This window comes from Prinia subflava, chromosome 15 (assembly GCF_021018805.1).
Source record: "Prinia subflava isolate CZ2003 ecotype Zambia chromosome 15, Cam_Psub_1.2, whole genome shotgun sequence".
In the NCBI taxonomy this organism is placed as follows: Eukaryota; Metazoa; Chordata; class Aves; order Passeriformes; family Cisticolidae; genus Prinia; species Prinia subflava.
In genome coordinates, this window is record NC_086261.1 from 7,595,867 (window position 1) to 7,613,407 (window position 17,541).

The following is a 17,541-nucleotide window of genomic DNA, read 5'->3' on the forward strand; positions in this document are numbered from 1 at the left end:
CTCTCTTCCACTCCTTGCTAACCCACCTCAGGACTGAGGTAGAAAACAGAAGGGAGATCACCTGCATCAAGATCTGGTGTGGCTCATTTCTGTGAGCAGGTCTGGATTCTTGACACTGTGCTGTACACACCACTCACCAGAAAGAACCCCAGAACCTCCCCATGGCTCAGAGAGAGGTGCAGTCCCTTTAGATGTGCATGGGGCTCATTTGCAGTCTTCCTCCTCTGTTGTCTGCCTGCATCTTCTCACTTTTGGTAGGTTGTTTTCTGCAAGACCCGAGAATGTAAGAACACATCTACCTGTGCTTCCCCCTGCTCCAGCTACGCCTGCACATCTGCCCCACCTGCAGCAGGCAGGGAGAGCAGCCCTGCCAGCTGTGAGGACAGTGACCCCCAAGCCCAGGCTGGGCTGCAGGGCTGTGTTTTGCAGAGCACGTGCAGCCCCACGCAGGAGGCACGTTTGCTCCTGCCGCCTGTGGTTCCTGGCAGGCTTTCCAGGGAGCAGCCCTCGGCTCACAGAGCTGCTTGTTCGGGAGCATGTCGTGTTTTTGCCTGGGCTTGCAGCTGCCTGTCAGCTGCTGTACAAATACAGCCCTGTCTCCCGTGCTCCCCCCGGCCTCTTCTCACTCCTCAGCTCTGCTCTTTGTGGTGCTCAGGATTAGCCACACCTCAGCTGGGTAAACAGGAGCTGATCCTGCCCCATCAGCCAGGGGCTTTGCAGCCTCAGCTGCTGCAAGCAAGAAGCACTCCTTTATTTTTCTCCCAAGTAAATCTCTCTTTCATCATTCAGCAGATCTGAAGCCCTTAATTGGACACAGCAGTGGATGTGATCCTCTGCATTGGATTCATCTTCTATTTTTTTTATCCTTTTATTTTCTTTCTTTACCCTTCTGTTCTCTGCTTTTGTTCCATTCAGCTTCCTTATCTTCCAATCTGTTCCTCATTTTCTCATTCCTTTTACCCACTTTTTGCTTTTACACCCACCTGAGAAAAGCCATCCTTTCTTGCTGTAGTCACCTTCTGGGTGCTAAATAATGAACTAATGAACTATTCTGGTTGAAAAAAAATCCCTGGAGGTTGGTGGTAACTCCAGCCAGCATTTTAGTCTTCATCTCAGCTCAGAGGCATTTCTTGAAGATTTTTACCTGGCTCTGAAGGGATGCTGGGCAGGGAAGGAGGAGGACACCCATTCCCTGCAGCACAGCACCCTCTAGCCTCCGCCGGGGCGGTAGCTCTTTCCTGAGCTGGAAGGAATGAAGGACCTTCACCATCATCACTCAGCCATGCATCCTTCATCCTGCCACACTCCCTACATGTCCAGCCCTGCTCCCTGCATGTCCAGCCCTGTGTAATTCCGACAAAATCCTCCTGCAGCATTACTGCCAAATCCCAGGATGAAATCGATTTAATGGGAACTCTGGAGGTCAGGACCTTAAAGCTGGTCTGCTCTGAGGAGACGTGTGGCAAATCAGACGTCATTTCCCAAAAGTTGAGACATGAGTTTTGCAAGGTGGAGCATGCAATGAGCCAAGGTGGAGTCAGCCTGGAGATGGGGTCATGACACAGCATCAGCAGCACTGTTTATTTCCTCCAGCCCATGCAATACCTTAACTCAGAGGTGGTGCAAAGGGACGTGCTGCTCCTGCAAAGCCAGGTAAGGTCAGCCAGAGGAACTGAGTGCAGTGCCTCTGCAGTCGCTTTGTTCTCTTGGGACACTGATTTGCAGTTTTCCAGGTGCCTGTGAATGGAATTGGGTGGTGACTCCCAGTTCAGCCCTAGCCATGGTGGCAGACTTTCACTGTTCAGCTGTGCATCTCCAGGAAGTCATCAGGCAGATGGAGATGCTCTGGATTAGCCTTTCATCCCAGCCATCCCACTGCTCTTTGCAGCTTCCTGCTCACCTACCCACCCTGCCAAACCATGCTCCCGTGAACCCCACCAGCCTCACCCACAACCCACCTCCCTGCACCAGCATCAAGCCTGTTTCCTCTCACCCCTGCTTTCCTTCTACACCTCCAGGAAAGAGAACTCTGGCTTTCTGTTCCCAAACACCGTCACTCATTCTCCCAAATCACAACTGTAACCATTTCTTTTGTACTCACCATCATCCAAACACTGTTGTGTTCTCCCTCTCTCCCTCCCTTCCTGCCAGATCTATCCCAATTCTCACTATTTTGGCACAAAATCAATCTTCCGCCTCCACTCAATTTATTTCCACAAATATTGCTCTCTAGGAAAAGGTCCTTCCCCAATCCTCAGGCAATATTAAAATTTGGATTTTTACAAGGGGCTGCTAATCCCATAGTTCAGTTCACCGAGCACTTCAGTTTCCAGGATTGCAACTCTGCATTCTCCTCAGGCACCACTACTTCTATGGAAACTTTTCCACAGAAAGCCTTTTGCAAGCAGCCACTGAAAAACACCCCATAAAACTGTGGCTTTAGCAGACTCCCTTGCCAGCTTTCTGAGGGAGGACAATCACAGTCTTTCCAGACTCCAACCTCAGGAACACACTATAGTGGGAAATGTCAGACAGACCACTTGGGATTAATCAGAAGACCAGTGGTTTCCTTTATTCAGTATGACATCTTGGAAACTCTCCAGGACAAGCTCATACATCCTTCTGGCTCCAGTACATCCATTTTTCTGAATCCACCCTGCTTTCCTTCACAGACGCCTCCTCTCCCTGCCCTCACTGCCTGCCAAACACCTGCAGCTCTGATGCCACCTTCCCTGCACACAGCCCCCCTGCTTCTGCAGGTGGCTTTAGGGACAGGTGCCACACCAAAGCACCGCCTGGCTCCTGTAGCTGTATCTTAAGTTACCAACATGTGTGAAAGGGGCAGAAACAGCTCTAACTGAACGAGAGGTGGCATTAGAGGTGGCTGCAGGGAACAGGTCTGCTCAGCCTGGAAGCTTTTCGCACAGAAGGTATCCTGAAGGTAGGAATTTCACCTAACTAGACTCCCTGGAAAATTCAGTAGAGTTGTGGCACAGATTCTTTTCAAGGAAATACAGATGGATCCTTCTCCTGGATCCTTCTCCCAGACCACCAAGTCTGTTTGTGGAGCCAGGCAGGGTTCAAGTGCCATGGAGCAACCAAAAGCAGGACCAGCAGCACAGCTGATGCCAGGGAGTGATTTTCAAAACCTCTTCCTCTGGCCAGCCACTGTGGCTGGATGTGGGATAAAAGCAGTGAGCTGGCTGCTGGGAAACTGGGGACAGAAGCAACAGAACACAGACTGGTAAAGTGCTCAGCTCAGTGGCATTTCTCTTTTGGCCTAAAGTATTTGGGAATGCAATAGCCCATCTGCTCTGAAATGATCAGTGAAGCTCTCTTTAGAAGCAGTCTGAGCCCTCTCGGGTTTGGGAGAAAAAAAAAATAAGTGAGTCAGAAAGTCTCTAGCAATGGCTTTCAGCCATTAGAGGAGACCAGAGCCTGTGGTCTAGAGGGGACAAAAAGGTGGACAGCAGTACCCAGAAGGGCTGAGGTCAGACACTTCAGTTCTATAATTAGGAAATAAATAGCCTGCTAAATAAACCCAGAGTAGAAGCTTTTGAGGAGCGTGACAGAGATGAAGTTGGCAAGGAGCAGCTGAATGAGAATGTGATGGAAAAATACTGATCAGGTGGGCCACGTGCCACCCAGCTGGTTTGTATGATGCAGCCGTTCTCCATCCCTGGCACTTGCCTCTGTATGTTTCCAGCTCCTCAGGACACAGCCTGGTCTATTTAGAGCACTGCAAAGTGCCCATTACTCTTTTAGACACCATTTTCAGAAAATATGTAAGAGTCCAAAGAGCCCTGTGCCTCCAGATCCAACAGGCTCTGGAACAGCAAGGCTCTGCAGCCCACGAGCCAAAGCCTCACTGGCACTGCAGGGAAGGCAGAACAGGAGAAGAGGAAAAAGCATTGCCTTTATTTCCATCTGCAAAGCTTTTTTTGTGGTCACATGTCACTGACAGGCACTTTGCTTATTTTCAGCTGGCAATCAAACCCTGCCTAAGAGGTGTTTTCCTTTCTGCTACACACTGCCATCGATGCATACCCTGATGTTTCCTCTGGCAAAAAGGTTTCCTCAGGGGTGCAAAGTCCGTGGGAGTCCTTCATTGCACGGCACGCTTGCTGAGCAGGGGAAAAGCTGGGCCAGGGGAAATGAAGCAGAAAAAGAGTTCAGAGTTGTGGCAGCAACAGCCAAAAGGGAGAGGGATGTGAAGAACAAAAGGTGATTGTCACCACGGTGTTGCACGGGGGTGTCTCAGGCTGGCTCAGCAGCACGTGGAGTACTCTCTGCCTGGTACCTTTCCAATTGCTGCATTAAAAAAGGTGGAATTTTCATCAGTCTTTTTTTGGCCTCTCTGTACAGAGGTAATTGCCTGCGTTCTTCCTGTGCTTACAGTTTCCAGCATGTACATTTGTCCCCTTTTGCAGTAGCCACACTGCTCAGAGAGAGATCCTCCTGTCTCCAATGCATTAGGGTGTTCCTGGACACTCCCAACCCACCTCTCTGCAATAACAGCAGGCAGAAATACCTGCTGGGCTGAAGCAGCTAAATCCTTCCCTAGAAGGCTCATGAAATGAAGCTCAGCTCTTTCCAGCACTCCTCCTTTGGGCATGGCTCAGGCTCCTGCTCAGATGGCATTTTCTGAGTATGATCTGTTTGCTGTGAGTGGCACAGCCTTGCTCCTGGCTCCGGGCCAGAGCTCCACCCACGGCACAGGCACACAGGTCTGCTCCAGCACCAACCCTGCAGAGCCCACCAGCACATCGGCCCCAGCAGCTCCCCACACACTCAGAGAGGGGACAGCTTCCTTCCACCACCTGTTTCAACAGCCCAAAGCTGGATGTGCATTCCCAAAATTCTCTTGCTTCCTCCCAGACATCCCTGCTCCCATGCTACAAAGTGCAGCTGGAACCCCTCAACACTGCCCAGAGTAAAACACCAATGACCTGCACTGGTTCTTTCCTCCCTTTCTGGAGACACAGCACCTTTTCCATCACTTCCCTCCTTGCAATAAACACAGGTCAGGATTTTGGCTCCCACTGCCAAAGCCACCTGTAAGTTTATGCTGCCACCTGTTCAGTGTTCACCTTTCCTCAGCAAGAAGTGAGGAGCAAGTTTGGTTTGCTTTGTTTTGTGACAGGTCTGTACCAAAGCTCTCTTCTAACAGCTGAGCTTCTCTCAGGTCAGAGAAATCTCCAACAGTCTCAAGGACTTAAAACAAAAGCCCTGCCTGGAGGCTCAGGTCCAGTTTGAGGTGTGTTTTCCTGCCCGGATATGTTTTTTCCTGCCTGGATCAGATGGTGAAAGAGCTAAGGTACACCTGGAATCAATTGGACTGCAATTTTCTGTAATCAAACTCAAACACATTCCTCAAATACTTAGTTGAGTCTGATACCGGATGTTTATCTGCTGAGCCCATCTGTTAACTTGATCACAAGCACAACTTAGCTGCTTTGAGACTCACCAAACCTCAGCCCAGCTGAGCTGCTGCCAAATTTAGCAACCATGAACCCTGGGTATTGCCACAAGGTTAATTAAAAGATAAGGAATATAACTCTGTTTGAGTGGTGTGGGATCACACCTGTAGCAAGCGTGGAGGAGAGGAGGATGCTTTTCTTTTGCCACCTTCATTCCAGAATTTCCCTCTCTGCCTTTATCCAATCTCCCTCCCTCTCTGTGACTCAGGCTACAGCAATTACTCATCTCTCCACGTACACAGCGCCCTGGAAAATGTGACTTGCTCTTTGAGAGCTTTCTCCACGTAGGAAGCTCCAACACCCAGTAAACAGAGGAAACAAAATATCTGAAATGAGAGGAAGGATTTTTCCATCCAGTTATATAAAGCAACCACTAACACAGCTCAGAATGGTTGATGTTACCAGCAATATAACGCATGGCTCTTTTGGAAGAACACAAAAAAAATCGGTTTATAAATATCACATTGTTGACAGGTTTTTTTATGTTATATTTTCCTCCGGTGCCTTTCAGACGGGGCAGGGTCCATCTACCTCCGAGTGGATTTCGCTGTCCCTGTCACACACCCCGCTTGGTGGGACGATGCTGCGCTCACTCTGAGGGAGCAGGGAAGGAGGACTGGCACAGCCCAAGGGTGCTCGCAGTGTTTGTCACACAGAGCTGACCTGTGCGCCCACGACAAACAAACCCAGCGTGCTGAGGGCCCAGCCACCACTTTCCAGGCTCGAAAACAGTTTTTAAAAGATGCAGTATTATGTAAGCAGCATCTAGCACCGGGCACAGCACACGGCTTATCGGCAGCCTGGAGGGATTTTTGGTCCTCAAATTCCATGTCACTGAGGAGCAACCGTGGCCTTCAGCTGCAGCCGCTCCCCAGGCTGCGTTCCCCACGTCACGGTGGCCCTGGCGGCAGGAAGCGGCGTGCGGGGGACTGAAAACGCGGCTGGGGCTGAGGCTGCCCCACCACTCGCACCCCGCCGTGCCCTCACGCCCCGCTCTGTCATGGCAGCGGCACCGCTGTCCCCGCCGGCGCCGATAGCCCCGCCCCCAGCCCGCCGCCGCCAATCACCGTCGTCTGCCTGACTGACTGACAGGTGTCTGTGCCATTGGAAGGGCGCTGCCCCGCCCCGCGCTCCTCCTGCAGCCAATGGCGCCCGCGTGCCAGTGATGGAGCGCCCGCCCTCTGCTGCCCTCTGACCAACCGGCGCGCTGCTCTGGGCGGAAGCGGCGCGGCGGTGGCCAATGGGAGGGCGAGGGCGGCCGCTAAAGGGCAGCGGGCGGCGGGCCCGCGGCAGACGGACGGGAGTGGCGGCGGGAGCCGTTGGGGGCTTCGTGCCCGGCCGGGGCTGCAGGTGAGGTGGGGGCGCCCGGGAGCCCCTTCCCGCAGGGCTCAGGGGGCGGCCGGGCCTCCTTCTCCTTCCTCTCGGCAGGCCGGCGGAGCTGCCCCGAGGCCGGGTCTGTCGCTGCCCAGCCGCCGTCCCACTGTGCACTGTCTGGGCGCCCGGCCCCGCGTGTTCGTTGCCCGAGGGGGAGATGGGGTTATCCCTCCGTGGGCTGTGGCGGTCAGTGTCCGGTCCCCTCGCGGTTCTCCCCGGCGTTGGAAGCTCTGGGAGGTGCTGGTGCGGTGGCAGCCTCCACTTTGTCTCCCTGGGGGTGCGAGGCTGTGCAGGGCAGGAGCTGGGGTGGGAGCAGCGCATCCCTGTGCTCGCAGGGAGGGAAGGCCGAGGTGGGATGCGCTCGGGAGCTGAGTGCGGAGCAGAGAATGGTCCTTGGGTTAATGAGAACCAGGGGCATTGTGCCCCTGTCAGGTCATACTGCTCCCGCTAAACGAGGCTCTTCCCTGGTGCTCACGCTCCAAGGTCCTGACCCTGCTGCGAGCATCTTGCATCAGTTTCAGACTCCCCTTTGTTGCCTGCTGGGTACCTGCTTGCTACCCTGCGTGATGGGACTCTGCTCCATCCTGCACCTTCAGGTGTAACTTGTGAATCTTCTCCAGCACAGGATGTGTCAGTGTATGTATCACAACTGATGAATTACAGCTGCTGAGATCTCTCACCTGATGCTAACTTGTTTGTAGAGGTATGTCAGGAGCAGCTTTATTCAGGCAGTTGGGGCTGGAAGGATTCTGTGGCTGGAAGGATTGCATTCTGTACTTGCATTCTCTTGTAGGTTGCCTCAGAGAATTCATAGCAGCTTCCTCTTATTGTTGATGAACAATTGTCACTGGTCTGGCAAGTGCTAAAGATTCCTGTCAGCCTCTTAGATTGCTTTTTTGCTTTCACAGCACGGATGCACCCTTCTGTAACAAATGTTCCTGTCTTATTAGTCAGGCTAACTGGTACAGTGTGTTCGTCTTACACGCCTTATTTATCAATTATTATCATGCTCAGCCGTGTTCATAATATTGCTTAGGTTGACATGTTCTAGTCACTGCTGATATGGTGTCCACACAACACTCAGTTCAGTTGTTTGCATATATGGTATCTCATTCTTATAGTTTCTTTGATAATGTGTATTTCCTGCGCAGGGAGTTTTGTTATGACAAATAGTCTTGAGTTTCTGTCTTATCTTTCGTGTGTCACCTTCTCTCTGAGGTGCTTGCTGAGTTCTGATATCACAAGAAGTTTCAGTAGCTTCTCTTGTCTCTTCTTCGATCAGTGGACATGCAGCCATCCTTCTTATTCTAGACATTATTTATTTTGGCTTAAAGTCAAGAGTAAGAACAGGAAGGATATGAAAAGAGAAATAAAAGCTAATGTTTGAGTTCTTCTATTCTCCTGTCTTATTCTTAAAAATAGTTGCTTTTGCATGAGAGGTCCTCTGTGTTACTGAATGATTTAGCAGCACAAAAAGTGAAGCTGACCTAAGATTGTGCCAGACTGTTTTTTAGGTGTGGAAAAGATTTGGAGGTTGTGGATAAAACCTTCTATCTTGCAGAACTGTTTCTGAAGAAGTTAAACTTAAAAAATAACTTTTTCTATTCTTCCTGTTAAAGCTGTATTTCTCTGTTCAGGGACTGAATAGCAGCTTAAGCTCTTAGTGTTTCATAAAGCTTTATTAAACTTGTCATGTGAAAACTCAGAAATTAACACATTGAAAGAGTTGTTCCAGGATGTGGCACTAGAAGGAAAAATGACAAAATAACACCCTTTGACTTTGACGCAGGCATCTGAAGATGTTTTCTGAGTCTTCTAAGTTCTAGCTATACTCCAGATGAGATTTGATGTAGGATAGGAAATGGTTGCATTAGAGCAGTGAAATGCCTGGGTGCTACTGAATTTATGTTGTCCTGTTACCTTTCTTCTTCCACGTCTCTTGCCTCTTCATCCAGAATTTCACACTGCCAGCTCTGGCAGTACCAGAACTTGGATTAAGCTAACCAAGAACAGGATTTTTCAGTCTCTGGAGTGTTAGTGCTGAGTTTCTTGGGTGCTTGTAATTCCTACTGAAAGATGCAAAGACCAGCCTGAAACTGGTCACTTGGACTTTTCAGCAAAAGCCCAAACAACTGTAGTTTGTGAGTACTTTGGAGTCTTCATCTACACGTTTGAGTTGCTCTGGAAGAGTGTGTTTCATGATGTGTTACAGCTCTGAATTGCTGTTCTTAACGTGCTATAGATAATTGATCTTCTGTGCAAGTATTTGTCCTTCCTCTGCCTATATATCTTGCAGTGTTTAAGCTTATATGCAGTTAAACATCTGATCAAACTCAGCTGATTGATTGTATTTCAGTTGATTTAATTTCAGTGTGCAAGGGCACATTGTCCTTCTTGTGGAGAAGCAAAGTCCCACTTGCCCAGCATATATGGGTGGCACTGATGGTACTCTGTGGGGCAGCTATCTTAGCCTTTTCTGGCTCTAGGAAGACTTCTACACCCAAGGGCTTGTCTTCCCTTCAGCTCGCTCAGTTGACTTAATAATAAAGACTGTCTCTGGCTGCCAGCCTTACTATGCCAGTATCAGGCAGCAGTAATTGAAAATGCTTTGCAAAGCAGTTCAGTACAAACAAGGTGCTTGAAATGTCATTATGCCTGAGCTCTTAGAGGTAGTGGCAGTGGGAGGCAGTGCCAGACTTGGCAGAGAACAGATTTTTATCTGTATTTCTGGACTGACCAAGAAGTGCAGCTGCCTATTACTCTCTCTGCTGTTGAGAAGTGCTTTCATTTCTCCTTATCATGGGTTCAATCTGACTAAAATAAATGACATTGACAACTTCCTCTGCTAATATGGGTTGAGCCCCTGCAAACACCAAACTTTTCTGAAATGTCTCATGTCTTATTTGCAATTAACTGAGCTATAGCCCTATTCAGGGCATCGAGTACTCAAAAAGTATAGTCCAGGCTCCTTATAGGAAGGGACAAGTGACTGCTACTGAGAGGCTCACTGTTGAGTAGCTTGTCCTGCTTCTAAACTTACCTCAAAGCATCCTCAAAGATGCTTTTATATAGAGCTGCAGGTTCCAAAAAGCTTGTGCAAAAAGGTTTCAAGCCTGGCTCTCCCTTATCTGGAACACCCAGTTCTGTGAAGTGTTGGTTGAGCATATGTGAATATGAAGCGTTGTACTAAGAGGAAATAAGCACATGCACAGTCATTTACAGTGAACCTCCTTGTAAGTGGTAAGGACAAAATGTCCTAAAACATGTGCCTTAATACTCCTAGCCTGTCACTCTGATTCAGCAGGAGAGAGGGCAAAATAGCTGTTTGCACATTGAATTGCTGGTGACTGCTGTAGTGCTCCAAGCCCTCTCTTTTAGTTGCAGTCTGGGAGAACCTGAGTGTTCAGCAGTGGTGGTAGCTGTGTGTTGGTGAGCCCCTGTCTCTTTTGTGTGCAGTTCTTCTGTCTTGAAATGTTTTTGTTTCACTTTCAATGTATTTGTGTGAATTACATGACTCCTCTAGTGCGAGCCTTCTATCTGTCATGGACAGGCTGTGAGAGAATGACTCTGCAAATCTTCTGCTGCCCTGTGGAGAGGAGCTGCTCATCAGGGGAATAAAGTAAGCAGGGTGTTTAAAGACCTCAGTGAAACAGCACCTTAGCTTTTCATCATGTTCAATATAGGTGTTTTCAGACTGCTTGAACTGGACCATTCTCAAATAAAGTTCTGTTACCTGTGTTGTGATTTGTTTTCCCTGCTGTGTGTGGAGCATGTTCCCTACTTACTCAACCCTCTAGCTGAGCAAACAGCTGTGATGTGCTTGGACTTTGAGCTGTCCCTCCAGTATGTTCAGCTGAGCTCTGTGGCAGTGTGGGAATGGAGGGGTTGGAGTCAGAGGATAAATGAGGCTTTAACAATGTGATGCTTCAAAATATAATGAAGGAATAGAGCAGACTTCCTTGAGGAGGCTTGGTCTATAATGCAGTTTTTATTAGCTCACTTAGCTCTCTGTGGCTTGATTCCAACAGCATTCCCTCCACTACTGAGCAGGGTTTGTTGGGTTCTCTACAGTCTGTTTACTCCTTTCCTTCCCTGGAGCTTAATACTGCTCCCTGGCACAGTTATGTTGGTAGGCAAGGGACACCTGCTAATGCTGTAAGACTGTGGAAAGGTGTTACCAACATTTCTCTGTACCTTAAAGTTATCTTGACCTCTTCTACACGGACCTGAAGCTTTGCCCTGTAGTTACATAACATAGTGGTTAGGGAGACAGTCTCATGTCTCTTCACCTTATCTTGAAGGAAAGGCTCATGTTATTTGAGCAAACATAATTATTTGATTACTGCAATTAATTGATTTCTGTGAAGTCAGAGTCTGATCCTGTCTTGTTTTAATCATGTTCGTGAGGTGTGAGCAATAAAAGCCAATGCAGAGGTTTTCAATCCATTTGACACAAACAGGAACCAGGATAAGGTGATGTAACAAGGACTCTGCACAGCAACCTTAGGTAATATATTAAAGCTGCCTGTCCTGAAGTAGGGCTGTTTCTGATCAGTTAAAATGATATTGTGGGAAAACAAAGGCAGTTTCTGTAGTTAGAAGGAAGTGAAAAATCAAGGCTCATTTGACTGTAAATTAACCTTCTTAGAGAAGTGAGAGTGAAGAGCCTTTGGCCATATTGGCTGTAGATTTATTCTTGGGTGCATTTCTAAGGAACATGCCTTGGGATGTACACCCAGCCCTCTGAGATGCTTGATTTTTGCTCTGAAGGTGTAGAACTCCTTGAGGGCAAGGTAAAAAGCTCTAGTTCAAGGCACCTGTCTTTCTGACTGTGCTGATGGTTCCTTGTGCTGTGACCTTTATCCCTGTAACCTCACAGTACCTCTAAATTTAGTATGAGCCAAGTATTGTAACTGATGAAAAGGTCAAGTTCCATTGAAGGCACCAGCCAAGAAATTTTTTTGGAACAGTATGTGTAAACAATACTTGCTAGTTTCTGTGCTTGCTGGTTTCTGCACTTGCCAACCAGCCAGATCCTGGCCTGGGTATGGCCCTGGCACAGGGAGGGATTTACACTGAGGACTTCAATAGGCTGTCCAAATAGTGTTCTTTTAAGTGTCCTTGTGCTGGGGCATGTCAGTGCGCCCTCTTTATTTGAACATAAAATCTGTCACATGTTGGACAACAAACCCATGGTGGGTTTTGCCAAACTTCTGAGGACTGCGCTTTAGCTCTCATTGCCCATGTAACCCTAAACTGAAGTGCTTTAAGTGCTCAGCTAATTCCTAATTATACCCTCTGTGCATTGAGGTCTGAGACTTAGCTGGCTCTTGTGAATGCCCAGAAGTACCGAGTGATGCATCAAGATGTCAGCATTTGCTGCTGACGTGTTCTCTGAGCCACACTCAAGGTAATGGGAGGTTCTGCACTGGCTGAGCTTGGGCTGGGTAGATGCCAGTCTCAAGATAAGTGGTGTTATGACTTGGTTTATGTGCTTAAGCTGATGAGGCATATCATTGGTGTGGCCCTAAAATACTTGTCTGTGTTATTTTCAGGGAACAAAACAGTTTAGACTTAACACTTTGCCATGAAAACTAAGGCATTTTTTGTGCGAGTGCTGGATAAAAGGATATGGAACTGCACAATAAAGCTTGAGGTTTCTTCATGAGTCCTCTTGCACAGGTTCTGTACTTGTGCAGCTTGTTCTCCAGTGCTTAGTCTGGCAGCCTTTCCCATCAGGATACATGCCTCAGGGCCTTTCTCAAGTGTGTTCCTCTTCATATGGAGGGTCTCTAAACATCATCCTCTGCATTTAAACTAGTGAAAGCTCAGCAGTCTGACGCTTCCGTGCACTTCCTGGAGTGACATTTGAGTAATAAACTGTCATTAAACTTGTCTTTGTTTAAAAAGCTAGATAGTGCTCTGACTTTTTACTCTTTCCTTAATAAAGTTTCTTTCCCCATAATGGGGTTCTAAATAACTTAGCTGGTAGTGACAAGCCTTCTGCTTTTGCTGTATATCTTTCAGAAAAGTCATTAGCTTTGGCTGATGTTAAAGATGATTAATTTCCTGGAAACATGACATAAAGAACTAACTTCAGCCTTCCTCCTTAAGAAGGTGGGGGAAAACCCCACCTTATTTCTGATCCCAGTCTGCCTAGGCACAACTCTTTAAAAGTAGGGTGGGTTTGCTTTTCTCTTGTCTGGTATACTTGCTTTCAAAATTTTATTCCCAAGCAGACACCAAAATATATGAAACCAGTCCAAGAAATGTCTGATATGTTAGTTAAAGTCTGCCAGCTTGAATTTGTCAGAAATGGCCTCTCTGGCTCTTCTAAGTCCTAGTGGGTAAGAGTATTACTCTGCTTGGTAAACTTTACTGAATAGGAAAGGGAATTTTTAAGGACTTTCACTGTTGGCCAAGCATATTTCCCGTGTGTTGGTGTCCAGCTGAGCTCTGAGAGCATCAGTGAGCCAGAATGCTGAGGGGTGGGGAGGCATCCATGAGGCTTTTGTACCAAGCTGCTCTTCCTGGAAATGGCATTCCTTCAAGATCCTTCAGTCCATGTAATGAAGAAGAGAATATCTCCTTAGCAGAGCGCCTTTCAAAGAGGCCTTTGCTCTTTCTGTTCCATATAGCTGCATCCTTGCATTAGCCCAAAGCATTTCTAATGCTTCAGTGAAATAAATGAGTGTGCCAGGCTTTCAATGGCTTGTTAAAAGGCCTGAGGAGGAAGGATCCTGTGGGAATGGCTTCCTTTAATATCTTTGCTTTTTTAATGTTGGCTTTCCAGCGTGAAGAGTCAGACTCTGCTTCTGTGGGTGGAGAAGCTGTAAAGCTTTGGTAGCTACCAAATCCTGTGCGTGCTCTGTTGAGTCACAGTGACTTCTGTCCCTGGAACTTTCCTCTCCACAGGAAACCTGGAACTGAAATGTGTACAGGTCTTGGATTTGTGGATAGGAAATTCACAACTGAATTCACTTACTGTTCAAGTAAATATTTTGGTGATGGCTTTCCTAAAAACACAGTGTTTTTGAAAGGCTGCGCAAAGAATTTGCTGTAGCTCTACTGGCTTTTTGTTGTACTTCTGTCTGTTTCTGTCTGAAAAGGGTGAGACTTGGGATTTTTTTCTCATTATACTTGAACAGATGAAGTGGACTCTGTTAACAGTAATGCTGAAATGTTTCCTGTAACATGATTTTCAGCTTTTTGTGGTGAAAGGGCAGATAAAAAGACCGCAACTCCGGCACTGACTTTTCAGTGATTGATTTTAAAGTTATCCCTCAGTTAAAATTGGGACTTAAAACAACATTGCTTGAGAGGGCTGTGGGTCTTTGGGGCTGTCATGCCTGTAAGTGATTTTTAAAAAAGAGTACAATTAAGATGCTTCAAAATAACATCCTTGGGGCCAAGAGCTTCAACTTCTTTGGGTTCCTCAGTGTGGGTCTCAAATACTTTGATGGCTGGAAAGGCTTGATTGCTTCCAGTGGTATGCTTTTTTGGTAATTTTCCCTAGCCTTTCAGAAGTGAATCCAGTGTTTTGTATATGGAAAAAGCTAAATGTTTGGCCATATAGATTAATGCTGACCCAGTTAGAGGAGATTCTAGATTAGAATTTGTCAGGCTCAACCCTGTGGTTATATATGGGGGTTTTGTGTGGTTTGATTGTTTGTTAGGTTTTTAAACAGACAGGTTTATTGGGTCAATGCAAAAAGGGTTTAACAGAACAGAAGCAAGGTGACCTCATCCCAGCTGGTTAAAGAGGGAGACATTTGTCCTGTGTGATTAGAGGCAAAGCTCAAATCCATTTTAGTAAGCTAAACCCTTAAAATTTTAGAGCTGGGTGCCTTGACTCAGCCTTGCAAATCTGCCCTGGCTGAGACAGGTCTGTTTAGGTCTTCAGAAATTCCAGACTTTAGAGAAGTGCCTCAAGTGACACAGCTGAATCCATAGGGCATGGAGTCTTCATGGACTAGATCCACTGCTTAAATAGTCACTGCAGGAAGCCGTGCAACTGAAGCAGTGCCAGCTTTGTGTTACATCTACAAGCTGATCTGAGCTTTTGGGTAAAGATTTTGACAAATACATGAACCTCTAGCACATGTTTGAGGTGCGTAAGTTCTGTGAATGTGTTTTAGGCTGTCGAAAATGAAAAATACTAGTTCATAAGTGTCAAAGCATAATCCTGCCTACCAACAGCTGATTTTTCTGAAAGTAATGGCAAGCTGGTATGCTGTTTTAAGGGACTGACAGGGTAACATGAGATATAAAAGTATCAGAAAAGATGTGGTGTGTTTGTAATCTGAACATTATATGGGAGAGAACATTCTCAGGGAGATGGGGTTTAGTCGGATCAATTATACAGAATCACTAATACAAAATCCTAATGACTAATTGTGCTCAGTTTTAGTTTTAAAAAAAAACACTAAGGTGAAAGCTGTTAACAGCAAACTAGCTTAAAATCCAGGTGTCAGGATGGTCTCAGGTATTGGTGTCTCTTAATTTTCTGAATAAAACAATGATAAGAATATGATAACAGAACTTCTGGGAGTTTGATCTGAGGGAGATTTGCTGGAGCACCTGATTGTCCCTGAGTTCAGGAACCTGGTCTGCCCTTCAGGCAGTTGTACCTTCCCTGGTGAAGCCATTGCTGTAGTTTGCCTGTCGTCTCCTCCAGAACTGATGGCAGTGTTGGTGAAAGCTTACCAAACAGAGGTGTGACATAACATCCTGCAGCTAAACGTTGTACCTGAACGCCTCTCATGATGCCCATGCAATCTTCTGAGTAGAAGAATAGAAGGCTTTTTGTGGCCCATCCTCTCCCTTCTACTGTGAAGCTCAGAATTGGAAAACAAAAGCTGAAGAGTTGTCCAAGATTAAATGTCTCTGCTTCCCTCACTCTGTTTTTCTATGCAGATGGTTGTGGTGGCAGGAACTTGCAGCTTTCCAGCATGCTGTTAGTCAATAGCCGATGTCATGCATTTTCTTCCAAGGGATTTTGGTGTAGCTATGCTGAGTACAGAAAGTACTTCCAGGCTCTTTACTGCTGCTATAAAGGGGAGTAAGGCTTTGGTATGGTCTGTCCTGATAGTGTTTTCCATTTGGAAGCAGCAGCTCTAGTAGAGAGCAGACAGTTCTGGAGCTTTTCCTGGAAGCTCTGAGTCCCCATCCATTTGTTGTGCCTGTGGGAAGGAAGGCAGTTCTAATAGCAAGTATTGCTTACACTTCTATGGTCAAGGCTGAAAGCTTTTTCTTTTATTGGCCTCATCAAACTCTTGTAACAAGCCTTCTTGCATGTGCACCAGCATTAATTAGGTGTCTGTGTCTGAGCCTCCTGTGGCTCCCGCTGTGTTGAAGTGTGATATGTTGTAACATCTCAAAAAGCAAGTGTGGGAACAAGCAGAGACTGTTTACAAGCTTCCATCTGTAGGAGTGAGCTGCCTTGTTAAGGCTGAATAAAAGTAGCAGGAAGCTTCACACTTCAGTAACATTGTAGATATTGCAAAATTGAGAAGAGTACCCTGCTAATCCTAGTCCTTTAAATAGGAAGAGATTTGGGTAGGTTTTCTGAGTAGAAAGTCTCACTGTCTTGCAGAGATGAAGTCTCTCTGCTCATGAAGTTGCATATGCACACTGCAGATGAGTTAATATGCTGTGGGCAAGTGATCTAGCCTGGAATCTGTCCACTGGCAACAGATTTCTAATGCAGATGGATCAGAGCTGGTTATGGCTGACTACACAAATAGCTTGACTTGTCTGTGATGGAACCTTTGTGTAAATTTGTTTATCATTTCCAGCTGAGAAATGCAGCTTTATCAGTAATAATCAATTTGCTTTCCCCTTTCCTCCACAGGCTAGCTCGGGCAGCACGTGGATCAGTGACAAGTCTGCTGAGGACTGGCAATTTTTTCTAGCTTGAAGAAAATTGAAATTGGTAAGACTTGGCTTGTCACTTATCTTACTTGGGCTACCCATGTGACTTAGGAAAGACCCATGGAAAAACCTGTCTATTCAACAATAAATGCAGCCAGCTGTTTGAACTGTATGTTTAAAATAAGCTGGATCAGTTTAAGAAATTGATTTCAAGCTAGAAGCATATATTTTTATGCTACTTTATTTCTGTTCCTTTACTGTGAAGCCCTTGAAAGAGTAGATATTAATCTAGTCCTTCAGCTGCAGAACTGCAGCAGATAAAAAGAAGTGCTGAGAATGCCAGAACATAAAGTGACCATCTTAAGTGCAAGCAGGATTTAGTACCAGTGTTCTCATGGAACTGCGAACTTGGGCTGAGGAACTAACACAGTAGTTCTTTCAGGTGCTCCTTTTCAAGTCTGGCTTGTACACCTGTGAAGGAACACATGTCCAAAGCTGCCAAGGTGCCTTTATAACCTGGCTTTTCACCCAGCTTCTGTTTGACCTGGGTAGTCTTGGCCTAGATCCTGCATGTATTGACTGGTTGTGGACCAGGGGCTGACACCTGAGACACTGGTGCAATTCTAGGGCAGCACTGATTAGGAATAAATCTCCTTCACAGCTGATCATCCAGTTTTTCTTCTGTTGGTCAGGGTGTTTAGAAAAATACCAACTAAATTTTCTTCCAAATTAAAAGTTGCTGGTCTGAGTTGGTATGCTAGGATTTCCTTGGCAGTGTTGACTGACAAATTCAGTTGGTTAGCACAATTGTATA

The 17,541-nt window shown here is 46.7% G+C and overlaps 1 protein-coding gene across 3 annotated transcripts in view; it reads left to right on the plus strand.

The window, feature by feature from the left end:
- Positions 1-6,713: 6,713 nt before the first annotated feature.
- The window catches only part of ABHD2 (abhydrolase domain containing 2, acylglycerol lipase), a 38,932-nt gene continuing 28,104 nt past the window's right edge, over positions 6,714-17,541 (plus strand). Inside the window, exons 1-3 of one of the 3 annotated variants that reach the window (XM_063412105.1) lie at positions 6,744-6,830; positions 7,370-7,557; positions 16,708-16,788. The gene's annotated coding sequence lies outside the window, so the exon portion shown is untranslated. Of the gene's footprint in view, positions 6,831-7,369; positions 7,558-16,707; positions 16,789-17,541 lie in introns of all 3 variants that reach the window. The other 2 variants (XM_063412107.1, XM_063412104.1) reach the window with 2 other exon arrangements.